Source organism: Gracilinanus agilis, chromosome X (genome assembly GCF_016433145.1).
Source record: "Gracilinanus agilis isolate LMUSP501 chromosome X, AgileGrace, whole genome shotgun sequence".
NCBI lineage: Eukaryota > Metazoa > Chordata > Mammalia > Didelphimorphia > Didelphidae > Gracilinanus > Gracilinanus agilis.
This window is the reverse complement of record NC_058136.1, coordinates 75,878,611-75,892,251: the sequence shown is the minus strand read 5'-3', so window position 1 is coordinate 75,892,251 and position 13,641 is coordinate 75,878,611. Positions and strand designations below refer to the sequence as shown.

Here is a 13,641-nt window from a genome sequence, read left to right as displayed (position 1 = left end):
CGGGAGTCACCTTCAGCTCCAGTCATTGTCTTGGGTGAGTGGATAGCTGGTTTTCCCTTCCTGTCTTCTGGAGATAGTTTAATTCTGATTGAAGGTTAACAAGTCCTGGCTGAGCCAAGCACTGGAACAATATTTAGTTAGATAGGTTAATATCTTTTCTACCCTTTTTTATTTCTCTACTTTATAAATAAAAGATTTATAATTTTCATATATTTAGCCAAACCATTAATTGTAACACTTACAGCAGTGAGGTGGCTCAGTGGATAGAGAGTCAAGCCTGGAGATAGGAAGTTGAGTTCTGAATCTAGCCTCAGATACTTCCTAAATACGACCAGGGGCAAGTCACTTAACTCCAGTTGCCTAACTATTATTGCTCTTCTGCCTTGGAACCAATACCTACTAGTATTGATTCTAAGTCAGAACGTAAGAGTATATATGGAAAAGGGGAATCCTGACTTTTTAGATGGTTTCCCTGTCAAAGCAAGAGGGATGTTGACAAAGAAATGTTAGAACTGAACAGGGTCTTCAGTAACAACCGCTTCTACAATAACAACAGTGTTTATGTATTTAGGGGTAGGATTAGAATCCTTCCCAGGCATCTGGGCAGTTGCTAGGGCCACTTCCAATGGCCCATGGTCTAGACCCTTACTAAAAAAGATCAGGTATGATCAGAGGCTCCTGGCTCATCACTTGACCTCCATGATAAGGAGAAGGAAAGGAGAGGGGGAGACTGTACAAAAGAAGACTGGGAGCTGAGCCAAGAGGAGTCACCTTCTCTGTGGGTCATAGGATGTAAGGAGAGATGTTTTTCTTCTGCATTTCTACTCCATATATATATATATATGTATATATATATATATATATATATTTTTAAACCCTTGTACTTCGGTGTATTGTCTCATAGGTGGAAGAGTGGTAAGGGTGGGCAATGGGGGTCAAGTGACTTGCCCAGGGTCACACAGCTGGGAAGTGGCTGAGGCCGGGTTTGAACCTAGGACCTCCTGTCTCTAGGCCTGACTCTCACTCCACTGAGCTACCCAGCTGCCCCAATTGTATATATTTTTATAAAATCCACAATTTAAAACTTTGTTTGAGAAAAATTTCAGGGAAAGAAGCTTGCTAACTCCTTGAATCCAGAAAATGAACTGTTTGGAGAAAGATGTCTTTAGAAAACTACACTGCATCAGAAGATCCAGAATGAACTTTGGGGTGCAACTGATTGAACTGAAGGGGGTTGAGCACATTTATTTGAATGTAAACTCTTATGCCAAAGTAGACTGCCCCCTAATTTGATTTTTGTCAATGCACCTAGCAGATATTGGTTTTGCCCTTTCTCTCTTCTATTTCCCTCTTATCTCTAACTATTGTAGTTTACCTTTAAAAGGTGCAATATTGTATGGATTTGTAATTAGAAGATTTTTAGGGGTATAAGACAATTATGTTAAATGATCCATTGGGGAGACTAGTCTCCCAAAGAATCATGGGATGGGGATTATGGAGATGGGATTAACTCTCCCCTGCCCATTTTTAGATTTAATCACCAGAAGCGTATACAGCCCACTTTATGCTTGAGTAGGGGGAGGTCTATAACCCACATGTGCTAAAAGTTGGTGACAAATCAGAAACGACTGACTGCCCTCTAGGGAGTCCTAAGAAAATTCTAAGACTGCAATTGGTCTATGTAAAGTGGAGGAAAGCACAGGAAGTGATGCAAAGAAGCACCTTTAAAAGTAGTTGTAACTTCCTGTGAGAGGGAGTTCTTCAGAGTTCAGAGTTTTGAGTTCCAGTTGGAGTTCAAGTTAGAGGCCAAGTTGGTGAAGGATTTGCTTTGTGGGACTGCGACCCTGACATTGATGAGGCTGCTCTTGGACCTACCTTTGGAACTACCACTTGGGTGAGTGGAAAGGCTGACTCCTTTCCTGGCTTTCTGGAGGGACTAGCCTCCAGAGAGGCTCCCATCTTGGAAGAGGCTTTGTGGCTGGAGCCCTTGCTTTATTCATCACCAGGTCCTTGGCTGAAGGCTGAGGGCCCTCTGGCTGAGGACTAATTAGTCCTGCCTGGGTTGAGCCAAGGGCCAGAGCAAAATACTTAGTGTGTTAGGTTAGATAGCTTACTCTATCCTCTTTCACATTTCCCTTCCTTTCACTCTCTCTCCTTTTGTAAAAAAGAAATTACCATAAAAAAGTCATTGACTTGAGTAATTAATTTCAGCGACCACATTTCTCATAAATTTAGTCCAACCTGTAATTTTTAACCCTTACACTGCCTAGCAAGGTAATATAGAAAGTTAATCCTGTCATTAAAGAGATAAGGGCTAGGCAATGGGGGTGAAGTGACTTGCCCAGAGTCACACAGCTGGGAAGTGTCTGAGGCCAGATTTGAACCTAGGACCTCTTGTCTCTAGGCCTGGCTCTCAATCCACTGAGCTACCCAGCTGCCCCGATTACATTACTTTAAAAGGGAGCTAGTAGATAATTTTATTTCTTACCAGTTTACCTAATGAATATGCCAGTGTTTGAATATTTTAAAGTGATCCTGTATTTAACTTTAAACAATATTAAAACAAAATACATGAACTTCTACATAATGTGTTAATAAAGGCATATATATATCTTCTCTTAGTTAATTTAAATATTTACAGACATTTTATTTTCATATGCTCATAGGTATGTATATTATTCTTCTGATTTTTTCTTTCCTTTCTGCATTTTTTTGGTTTTTAAAAAATTTGTCATTTTTAATGGCACAGTATTATCTTCCACTGTATTGATAGTATGTAGCTTATTTAGCCATTTGCAAACCTTTAAACATTTAGTAGTTTCTGATTCTTTGTAATCGGAAATGACAAATATGTGTTTGCCCATGTGTATATGCACATATTTGTGTACTTACACATACACATACACATACACATACATTTTGCTCCCTTTTCTTTATGATATTTCTTTTACGGTATGTTCCCAATAGATACTATGGGACGAGATGGCATGAGTTTTTCTGTGGCTCTTGTTTTACACCACCAGTTTCTTCTCCAAGGAGATCTATTAAAATGGAATTACAACAGCAACTTGTGAGAATAGCTACCTCTCTACAATCCCTTGCACACTGAGACCTTTACTTTATTTTTGCATAGTGAACAACCGATTACCCTCAAAACCAGAAATATTGAGTATAACTCATGTCTTAGTCAAGTCTCATCAATTTGAACTCAACTCAATTTGTGAACACTCAGATATGGATAGTAGGGGAAATTACCTTTTAAAAAGAGTGGTGGTGGGGCAGCCAGGTGCCTCAGAGGATAGAGAACCAGGCCTGGAGTTGGGAGGTCCTGGGTTCAAATATGGCTTCCAACACATCCTAGCTGTGTGACCCTGGACAAGTCACTTAGCCCCAATTGGCTAACTCTTACTGCTCTTATGCCTTGGAACAGATACTTGGCATCAATTCTAAGACAGAAAAAAGATAAAGGTTTAAATAAATAAAAATGAAAAAAAAAAATAAACCACAGGTGTATTTAGTAGAAGTTGTAACATGACACTTTAAAATCATTAACTATATCCAAAAACATTTATAAAAAGTTCTAATAATGTCAGTCAAAATGTACTGTGATTGAATTAAGGAGACTACCTCTCCTGGGAGAGCTCTTTCCTCAGTTAAGAAAGCATTTTAAAATGTATAGCTAATCTTCCTTTGCACATAATTGATGTACTGATTACAAAGGATCATGTTTCTTCATTGAAACAGGTCTTGGCAGACATTGTTATTTACTATTTTTTTATTACTATATATATTTAATAAAATCATTTTTATAGAAAATATTCGGTAATTGTTTATTTGATTTCCCCCCTTTCATTCGAACTAATTTGTTTTCGGAATGCATGACTTCTTTTTTGACAATACATTTGCCTTCATAATTATATTTGCTTTAGTTTAATATTAAAATTAATTTTCATTTCCTGAGCACACACACCATTTGATGGCAAAGTTGAGAATCAAAATGGAAAATGAGAAGTTCGAAAAGTGTTTGTTTTTAAGCTCCTAAAGATTTGTAAGTATATTGTTTTTGTGTGGGCTCTTGGCAAAGAAAATTTTGAGACAGAAATTTCTTGCCTCAGCAGTGAGATTCTAAACCTTAAATGCCAAATCACCCAACTGAATAATAAAAGGTGGCCTGCTCAATTATGGAATAGAGAGATATTGAAAGGGAGATTTTGATGTGCAGCTTGCTAGACAGGACGATTATGCATTAAGACAGGAATTAGTTCTCAATCCTCTGATAAAAAAGAAGGCATCTTTGGAAGTTCTGCAGCTGGCATATGGAATTAAACTGAGAAGGTGTTGGGATATGCACCAGCTATTTGAAAGCTTGGCTCAAGAACTCCATCAAAGTACTACTGTACTTTATCAACAATTAGAAATGTTAGGGGGATCCATCTAAATCTCTGCAGATCCATCCAAGGATCATTCTACTCAAAAGTATGTGTCACAATTATACTGTCACACTTATAGATAGATAGATAGATAGATAGATAGATAGATAGATAGATAGATAGATATTTGTTCAAACCCTTGCTTTCTGCCTTAGTAACAACTCTAAGACAGAAGTACAAGAGCTAGGGGAAAAGGGTTGAGTGACTTTCCCAGGACCACACATCTAGGAAGTGTCTGAGGTCAGATTTGAACCCAGATCATCCTGACTATGCCTGGTACTTTGCTAACTTTGCCCTAGCTGCAAAAAAACATTGATGTTTTAAGGGAGCAAACAAACACTGGGATTTTATATTTTGTATACTTTTCAGTTAATCATCTAACTATAAAAATATCTGCCATAGGAAATTATTTGTGGAAAAATTGTGTTCTTTTCTCATGAGAGACAATAGGATATAATGGAGAGAGAGCATAGCTTGAAGCTAGAGACCTAATTTTAAGACTTATCTCTGTGGAGTTCTGGACAAGTTACAAAACTTGTGGCCTACAGGCTGGTGAAGCTGAAACCAGATTAAAATGTAATTGGGAAATGTTTAAGAAAACAAGTAAAAATATAATATAAGATAATATCAACTTGATGTTTTCTAAGTCATTATGTATCAGGAGGGATCCAGGGATTGAGTGTGACACCACTGATCAAGGCAGCTCTCTAAGAGATTTCAAAGGAGTGGTGACCTTCATTGGTAAGGAGGAGTTTTCCCACCTGAGAGTTGTTTATGCCATTGAATTTGGGACAGGTAGACTGTAGTAGCTCAGGAAATTGAAAAGTAGGCACATAGACTGGTAATTATTCATGTTATCCCATTTACCTTTTTTGGTGAATAATAAGGTCTCAGAATTTCCCCCCCAAAGTTTTCATATCCTAACCTCTCTCTGTCTTAAGAATCAATAGCTCAGAGGCAGTGAGGTGGCTCAGTGGATGGAGAACCAGGCCTAAAGATGAAAGTAGGGGATTCAGATCTGGCCTCAGATATTTCTTAGCAGGGTGACCCTTGGCAAACCAATTAACCTCCATTGCCTAGCCCTTACAGCACTTCATCTTGATTCTTTTTCTTTTTTTTAGAAAAAAATTTTCCATGGTTACATGATTCATGTTCTTGCTCTCTCTCCCCACACCCCTCACCCCCCAGTAGCCGGCACACATTTCCACTGGTTTCTTTCTGCGTCATCGATCAAGACTGATTTCTGTATTATTGGTAATTGTTCTAGGATGGTCATTAAGAGTCTACATCCTAATCGTGTCTGCATCAACCCATGTGTTCAAGCAGTTGTTTTACTTCTGTGTTTCCACTCCTGCAGTTCTTCCTCTGAATGTGGGCAGCGTTCTTTTCCATAAATCCCTCAGAATTGTCCTGGGTCACTGCATTTGCTGCTAGTAGAGAAGTCCATTATGTTCGATTGTACCACAGTGTTCGATTGTACCTCTGTGTACAATGTTCTTCTGGCTCTGCTCCTTTCACTCTCCATCAATTCCTGGAGGTCTTTCCAGTTCACATGGAATTCCTCCAGTTCTTTATTCCTTCGAGCACAGTAGTATTCCAGCACCACCATATACCACAATGTGTTCAGCCATTCCCCAATTGAAGTGCTTCCCTTCAAAATGCCACCACAAAGAGCACGGTTATATGTATTTTTTGTACATGTCTTTTTCCCTATGATCAATGCTATGGCTGGATCAAAGGGCATGCATTCTTTTACTGCTCTTTGGGCATAGTTCCAAATTGCCAGCCAGAATGGTTCAATCAGTTCACAACTCCACCAGCAGTGCATTAATGTCCCAATTTTGCCACATCCCTTCCAACATTCATTACTCTTCCCTGCTGTCATTTTAGCCAATCTGCTAGGTGTGAGGTGATACCTCAGAGTTGTTTTGATTTGCATTTCTCTAATTATTAGAGATTTAGAACACTTTTTCATGTGCTTATTGAGAGTTTTAATTTCTTTATCTGAAAATTACCTATTCATGTCCCTTGCCCATTTATCAATTGGGGAATGGCTTGATTTTTTGTACAATTGATTTAGCTCCTTGTATATTTGAGTAATTAGACCTTTGTCAGAGTTTTTTGTTATGAAGGTTTTTTCCCAGTTTGTTGTTTCCCCTCTGATTTTGTTGCATTGTTTTTGTTTGTACAAAACCTTTTTAATTAATGTAATTGAAATTATTTATTTTACATTTTGTAATTTTTTCTAACTCTTGCTTGGTTTTAAAATCTTTCCTTTCCCAGAGATCTGACGAGTATACTATTCTGTGTTTGCCTAATTTTCTTATAGTTTCCTTCTTTATATTCAAGTCATTCTCCCATTCTGAATTTATCTTGGTGTAGAATGTGAGATGTTAATCTAAACCCAATATCTCCCATATTGTTTTCCAATTTTCCCAACAGTTTTTGTCAAATAGTGGATTTTTGTCCTAAAAGTTGGGCTCTTTGGGTTTATCATAGACTGTCTTGCTGACGTTACTTACCCCAAGTCTATTCCACTGATCCTCCCTTCTGTCTCTTAGCCAGTACCATATTGTTTTGATGACTGCTGCTTTATAGTACAGATTAAGATCTGGTACTGCTAGGCCCCCATCCTTCACGTTTACTATACAAATTATTTGATATAACAAGCAAAGAAGGAGTCCTACCAAATTCCTTTTATGACACAAATATGGTACTGATTCCCAAGCCAGGCAGACCAAAAACAGAGAAAGAAAACTACAGAACAATCTCCCTAATGAAAATAGATGCAAAAATCTTACATAGAATACTAGCAAAAAGACCCCAGCAAGTGATCGCAAGGGTTATCCATCACGATCAGGTGGGATTTATACCAGGAATGCAAGGATGCTTCAACATTAGGAAAACCATCCACATAATTGACTATATCAATAAACTAACAAACAAAAATCACATGATTATCTCAATAGATGCTGAAAAAGCCTTTGACAAAATACAACACCCATTCCTATTGGAAACTCTTCATCTTGATTCTAAGACAGAAAGTGTTTAAAAAAGGAGAGATTTACATTCTTTTGTACAGAACTATTTAGTAGGAAATAACCTGTTTTTACTCGTGAAAGGACAGCTCAGCGCACTTTATCTCAGAAGTCAATTTGTCTGGGATGAAATTGATAATAATTACATTTATATAGCGCTTGGTATTTTGCAAGGTACTTTCATCATGGACCTGTGATGTAATTAGTGTAGATGTCCACCCCATTTTATAAGCGATGACACTGAAGTTAATGTTAAGTGAATCCACTTTGTAAGTGTCTGAAGAGGGATATGGCATCCAAGATTTGGTAGAAAGTGGAAATTGGGTATTCATATACTGTAGTTATTCAGAATAGTGTAGGGGCAGCTAGGTGGCACAGTGGATGGAGCGCCAGGCCTGGAGTCAGGAGGACCTGGTTCAAATCTAGTCTCAGATACTTCCTAGCTGTCAAAATCTGGGCCAGTCATGAAACCCCCATTGCCTAGCCCTCATCCTTCTGTCTTAGAGTAGTTACTGAGACAGAAAGTAAGGACTTAAAAATTATTTAGCATAATGTAGCTAAGTTATAGTCATATTTCCTTAGCTGCCTTGCTTGGTTTAGTCTGAATCAGTCACAGATTAATTGATTATTTTAAAAGCTCTCTCCAACATAGTCCCTAATGTAAGGGTTAATTCTATCTTCACACTAATATAAGGTTTTCCCTTTAAGAAACATTAACTTTACCATTGTCTTCCTATTAATCTGATAATTCTTTTAAAAATGCTAGTTTAGGCTCACCCAGCTTTAAAAGGGAGAATAAGAAACAGGAGTTGTTCAGAACACATGAAGGCCTTGAAGAAATGTCTCAGAAACTGAAACAAGATGTTTGCTGTGTCTGAGAGCAGCCGGCGATAGCCGTTCAGGAGCATTCTCTCCTTCTGTCCTGAATATATAATGGAATATAAAATAACTGAATAACGGTGAGGAGATGCTTTGGAGGAAACCGACTTCTTACTGGGCCCACAAGGATCAGCTTTACACTGGGCTCAGCATGGAAGAGGCTCGTAATGTTTTTGTTCTTAGTCATTATCATGACTAATTGCTTGAGATTCCTAGCTTTATCGGAAGACATATCAAGTGAAATCCCAACTTTAATTTTCTACTTTCTATGTATTCAGGTTTGCTAAAGTTGTTCTTAAAGGAGACTTTTTAGTATAGATTATATTTTAAATTCTAGATGTAGTACTCTATGGTACTTTAGGCCAACTGCAGCATTTTGGAGATAGGGAAATAGGCACAAGAAGTGAAGTGACTTCCCTAAGGTCACACAGATAAATCAGTTGCCAAGCTGAGATTCAAATCTAGCTGCTGTGACTTCAAATCTAGAGCTCTTTCCATGGTACTATCATGCCAACTAGAGTTGAAGAATGTTATTCTTTGTTTTATTTTCTCACACAGAAGCTTGCAACTTTAGGTTCATTTGGCAGCCTCTTAGAGCAGTGGTTCCCAAACGTTTTTGGCCTGCCGCCCCCTTTCCAAAAAAATATTACTTAGCGCCCCCTGGAAATTATGAAACTATTTATTGAACTCAGAATAGAATGTAATACAAAAAAAGTGTGGCCACCACTGCCCCCCTGGATCGCTGCAGCACCCACCAGGGGGCAGGTGTGCCCACTTTGGGAATCGCTATTCTAGAGGGTTATAGAAAGTTGCCTCCTGGGCAACTTTTTGGTGGGGGTGAAGGATTACGATGATAGGGTCAGGAGTGGCAGAATCACAGAATTATAACCTTCAGAGTCACTGTTTTAGAGGTTAGTCACTGCACCCAAAAACTAGTATTTATTTTAAGTTGATGAGTAGTTATAGAGTTTCCTTCTTGGCAGGAACAAGAGTTTCCTTAAGTTCTGTACTAATTAATTGGAGTGTATGAAAGAAACGAGCATCTCGGGCCCTGCCCATGAAGCTTACACTATGGTTGGGAGGATGGAGCATAGGAGTACGAGAGTATGAGTTCATAATTTGCTCATATTTGCATTACACTCCATTTTGGAGGGTGGAGGGGGGGGGTCTAAAACTCTATTGTGCAATAATTGTAAAGCATATCAAGTCCCAAGTGATATATTGCAGTGAAAATTTAATATATAAAAACTGAGGGAATAGAGGGCGAAAGGATAAATCACGGGGGGAAGGCGATCAATAAACAAAAGGTTTCTCTAAGAGGTAAATTGAGCTGAGCCTAAAAATTGTTGAAAAGGTAGTCAGGCCATTATTCTGAAACGTAAAATGGAAAAAATTAGAGATGTGCAGCAGGTGAGAATGAATCAGTTTTGTGGTGGGGAGGAGAGTGAGTAAACTGTAAAGGCAGGAAAGATAGTAGAGGAAAGGGATTCTAATTGGATGCATGTAAGCTGCTCCTGCTAGCTTATAGTTAACAGGCAGTTAGAGCTGTTCAAAAATGGGAGGAGATGCCTGGGAGATGTGAAGTCCCAGGTCATCGCCAGGCTTATGTTTCAGGCACTTGTAGAATATTTGAGTAGAATATAAAATTTACAGTGACTTCTAAGACCCTTTCCATTCCTTAAGACGGCCACGATTCTCTAGAATTCTGTTAATACCAGGAAAGAGCTTAATTAAGTGCAAGAGGTTACAATGAGAAAGACTGTGAATAAGTATTTGAAAAGAGGATTTGCCTTGCATAAATCATCAAGGAGCCGAGGCTATGCAGGGCTAAGACCACTGAGCTATGACTTAGGGAAGTGATGGGCAACCTTTTTAAAGAGGGGGCCAAAGGAAAGGAAATGCTCCTCTGTCGGTCTGTTTCTAAGGCAACTCTTTCCAAGTTTCATTGGATCGTATCCTACTCGTTGTATTCGTCAGATTAGGAATAATATCCCCTGGCCCGATAGAACATTTCAGGGGGCCTCATCTGGCCTGCGGGCAGTAGTTTGCCCATCGCTGGCTTAGGGGATTGGGTTCTAAGCCTGGCTTTCCCACTAACCAGCTGTGTCATTTTGAGGATATCACAGAGCCATTTTGTAGGCCTTGTCTCATGTTTAAAATGAGGAGTTTGACACTAGATGATCTCTGTGGTCCCTTTTTAGGCCCATGTTTCTAATCTGTGGCCCCCAAAAGTTGGCTAATCCAAATGAAAGCACGTTCGAATCAATGCATAATTTTAACTATTATGTACATATACTTGAAAATAGTTTATGCTGAACAACTGCGGAGCTGACTGTTCAGAAATTACTTCCCTGTAATTTAAATTTTGTAATAATACTAAGCACTAACCAAAGTACTTTTAGGAAGCAAAGGAGCATTTTCATCACTCTTCTGCTTAGGGATATATTCAGGCTAATATAAAGGCAAAGAGAAGACTTTTGGAAACCGACAAACTATCCAGTGGAATGAGACTTTGGCATGTAGTTTGTCAAAGACAAAAAATCTTCACAGGATACTGTGGAGAATTGAGAGCAACACTTAAAGATAACAAGCATTTGTCTTAGAAATTGTAAATAAAATTACGTGATGGCAAAGTTTGGAAAATAAAATAAAATTCATCCTCACATTCCTGATAGTCTGACACTGGGAGGGCCAACGTTTTGTTTCCTCTCAGGCAACACGCTGGCTCAGGCTATCTGGCAGCTTTGGCCATATGAAAGTACCAGGCGGCCTTTTTGGTTTCCCCCACAGGGGAAAAAAGTTTTCGGTTAGATTTTCCAGATAAGACGTATGAGTTGCTCGAGATGGATGTATGATTATTAGAAAACTCAGCTCCTTGCATGAGACATTGGGGCTGACTGGGTTACAGGTCGGCATAACCTTGATCTTTAGGCAAAAGTCTCCAAGTAGACCTGCAAGAGGTGGTCCAACTTCTCAGCCATGCAGAGAGGTGGTCCAACTTCTCAAACAATGTAATAAGGCTTTCTCATTGGATCAGCCCCAGAACCGAATTGAAAGAGAACTGAGCTCGATTCAGAATTGAGTCACAAGATGGAGTCAGTGTGGTTCGCTTAGTTCCCACCACTACTTGCTGCGCCCATTCCCTCAGTTTCCTCAGCCTGGGCTCCTAATGCCTGATTTCACATGGGTAAAGTCTTCGTCAAATCTGACATTTCCTTCATCAATTTCCATCAAAACAAAGATCAGCCATTTAAACTTTTCTTTCTTTCAAACCTTTGACTCTTCTGCTTGAGCAACATTAATACTTTCTTTATTCACCTGACTACAATGCAAAGTGAATGATGCTTCCGCTGCTATGAAGTCTTATTTTGATCGGATGACCTTGGCTATGACGGGGAGTTGAACATAGAATTTTGACGATGAGGATTTTGTCTGAATTCATTTTGACACTAAAGAATTCAGTATTCGCTTCATTTCATAAATTTAGGACTGCGTTTGGCTCTGTACTGCCTGCCAACCCAGGAGAGAGCTGTGACATGGGCTAAATTTCCATGGAAATTTGGTTTGGAACGGGACAGAGTGTAATAACACAGTTTGGGCACAGGACAACTGACTCAAAGTTTACCATCTGCTTTGAGCAGAAGAAGGTGACCTCAATGAATAACATCTTCCTCTGTGACCAAAAATGTTCATTATACAGCAAGTGTTTGACCACTAGAAGTCAAGGAAAGAGTGTGGCATAATTTCAAATTGGTCAATAAATAAATTACAAGCCTACTGTGTGCCACATTCTTCCCCCGGGGTTAGGGGTCCAAAGACCCAAATGAAACAGCCCCTGCTCTCGAGGAAAGTATATCCTGTTGATGGAGACCATTTTGTATGAGAAATACAAAATTCAATAAGCTTGGTCCCTGTGGCAGCTAGGTGATATCCCTGACAAAAGGCTGTCTAATCTCTCCTTAAGAGTTCTTCCATAATAGGGAACTCACTGCCTCTCATTATAGGTTAGTCCACTTGGGAAAGTCCAGTTTTTCATTACATTTTCATTATAGTAAGAGAAACCAGGGGAGAGCTGGGTGGCTCAGTGGAGAGAGTCAGGTTTAGAGACAGGAGGTCCTGGGTTCAAACCTGGTCTCAGGTACTTCCTGGCTATGTGTTCCTGGGCAAGTCACTTAATCCCCATTGCCTAGCCCTTACCACTCTTCTGCCTTGGAACCACTACATAGGAATGAGTCCAAGATGGAAGGAAAGAGTGAAAAAAAGCACAGAGAAGCCTACATCCTCATAATCAATCTGTTAATCAATCCCAGAAAACTTTGTTAAGCAGATCCCATGTGCCAAGCACTTAATTTTTTCCTTTACTTCTAATTGTCCATTATGAAGCAATGTCCGTCTAATCCCTTTACCCTGTGACAATCCTTCAGCTATGAGAGGACAGCTACCCCCCACCCCAACCCCCTGGTGCCAATATCTTCTCTTTATAGGGAGAAATAGCACCCACTTACAGTTTAGCAGAATTTCAAGCCAGCAGGGTCTAATCGTCTCCACATAAATTTGACAAAAACCAAGGCTCAGTGTTTGCCCAGGGAAACGCAAGCTGTAGGAAGTAGAGCTGGACAGTAAACCCAGGTCCTGATTCTATATTCAGGGATCCTTCCATCACATTAACTTCTCCCAGGGTGAGGATTCCAGGCCCCTCACTATCCTTGTGTATCCTTCCTAAATGTGGATTCTTTTTTTTTAACATTCTTTTTTAAATTTAGAATATTTTTCCATGGTTACATGGTTACATGATTCATGATTCCCCCTCCCCCTCTTCCCTCCCAGAGCTGACAAGCAATTCCACTGGGTTGTACATGTATTATTGTTCAAAACCTATTTCTATGTTATTCATATTTGCAGTAGAGCCATCTTTTAACATCAAAACCCTAATCATATCCCCATCAAACCTTGTGATTGATCCTATGTTTTTCTTCTGTGTTTCTGCTCCCACAGTTCTTACTCTGGATGTGGAGAGCTTCTTTCTCATACATTCCTCATAGTTGTCCTGGGTCATTGCATTGCTGCTAGTAGAGAAGTCAGTTACATTCAATTTTACCACAGTGTATCAGTCCCTGTGTATGAGGTTCTCCTGGTTCTGCTCCTTTCACTCTGCATCACTTCCTGGAGGTCTTTCCAGTTCACATGGAATTCCTCCAGTTCTTTATTCCTTTGAGCACAATAGTATTCCATCACCATCAGATACCACAATTTGTTCAGCCATTCCCCCATTGAAAGGCATCCCCTCATTTTCC

The 13,641-nt window shown here is 39.4% G+C and overlaps 1 pseudogene; it reads left to right on the top strand.

The window, feature by feature from the left end:
* Nucleotides 1–11,202, top strand: part of LOC123253792 — a 16,827-nt pseudogene extending 5,625 nt beyond the window's left edge.
* The last annotated feature ends 2,439 nt before the right edge of the window (nt 11,203–13,641 follow it).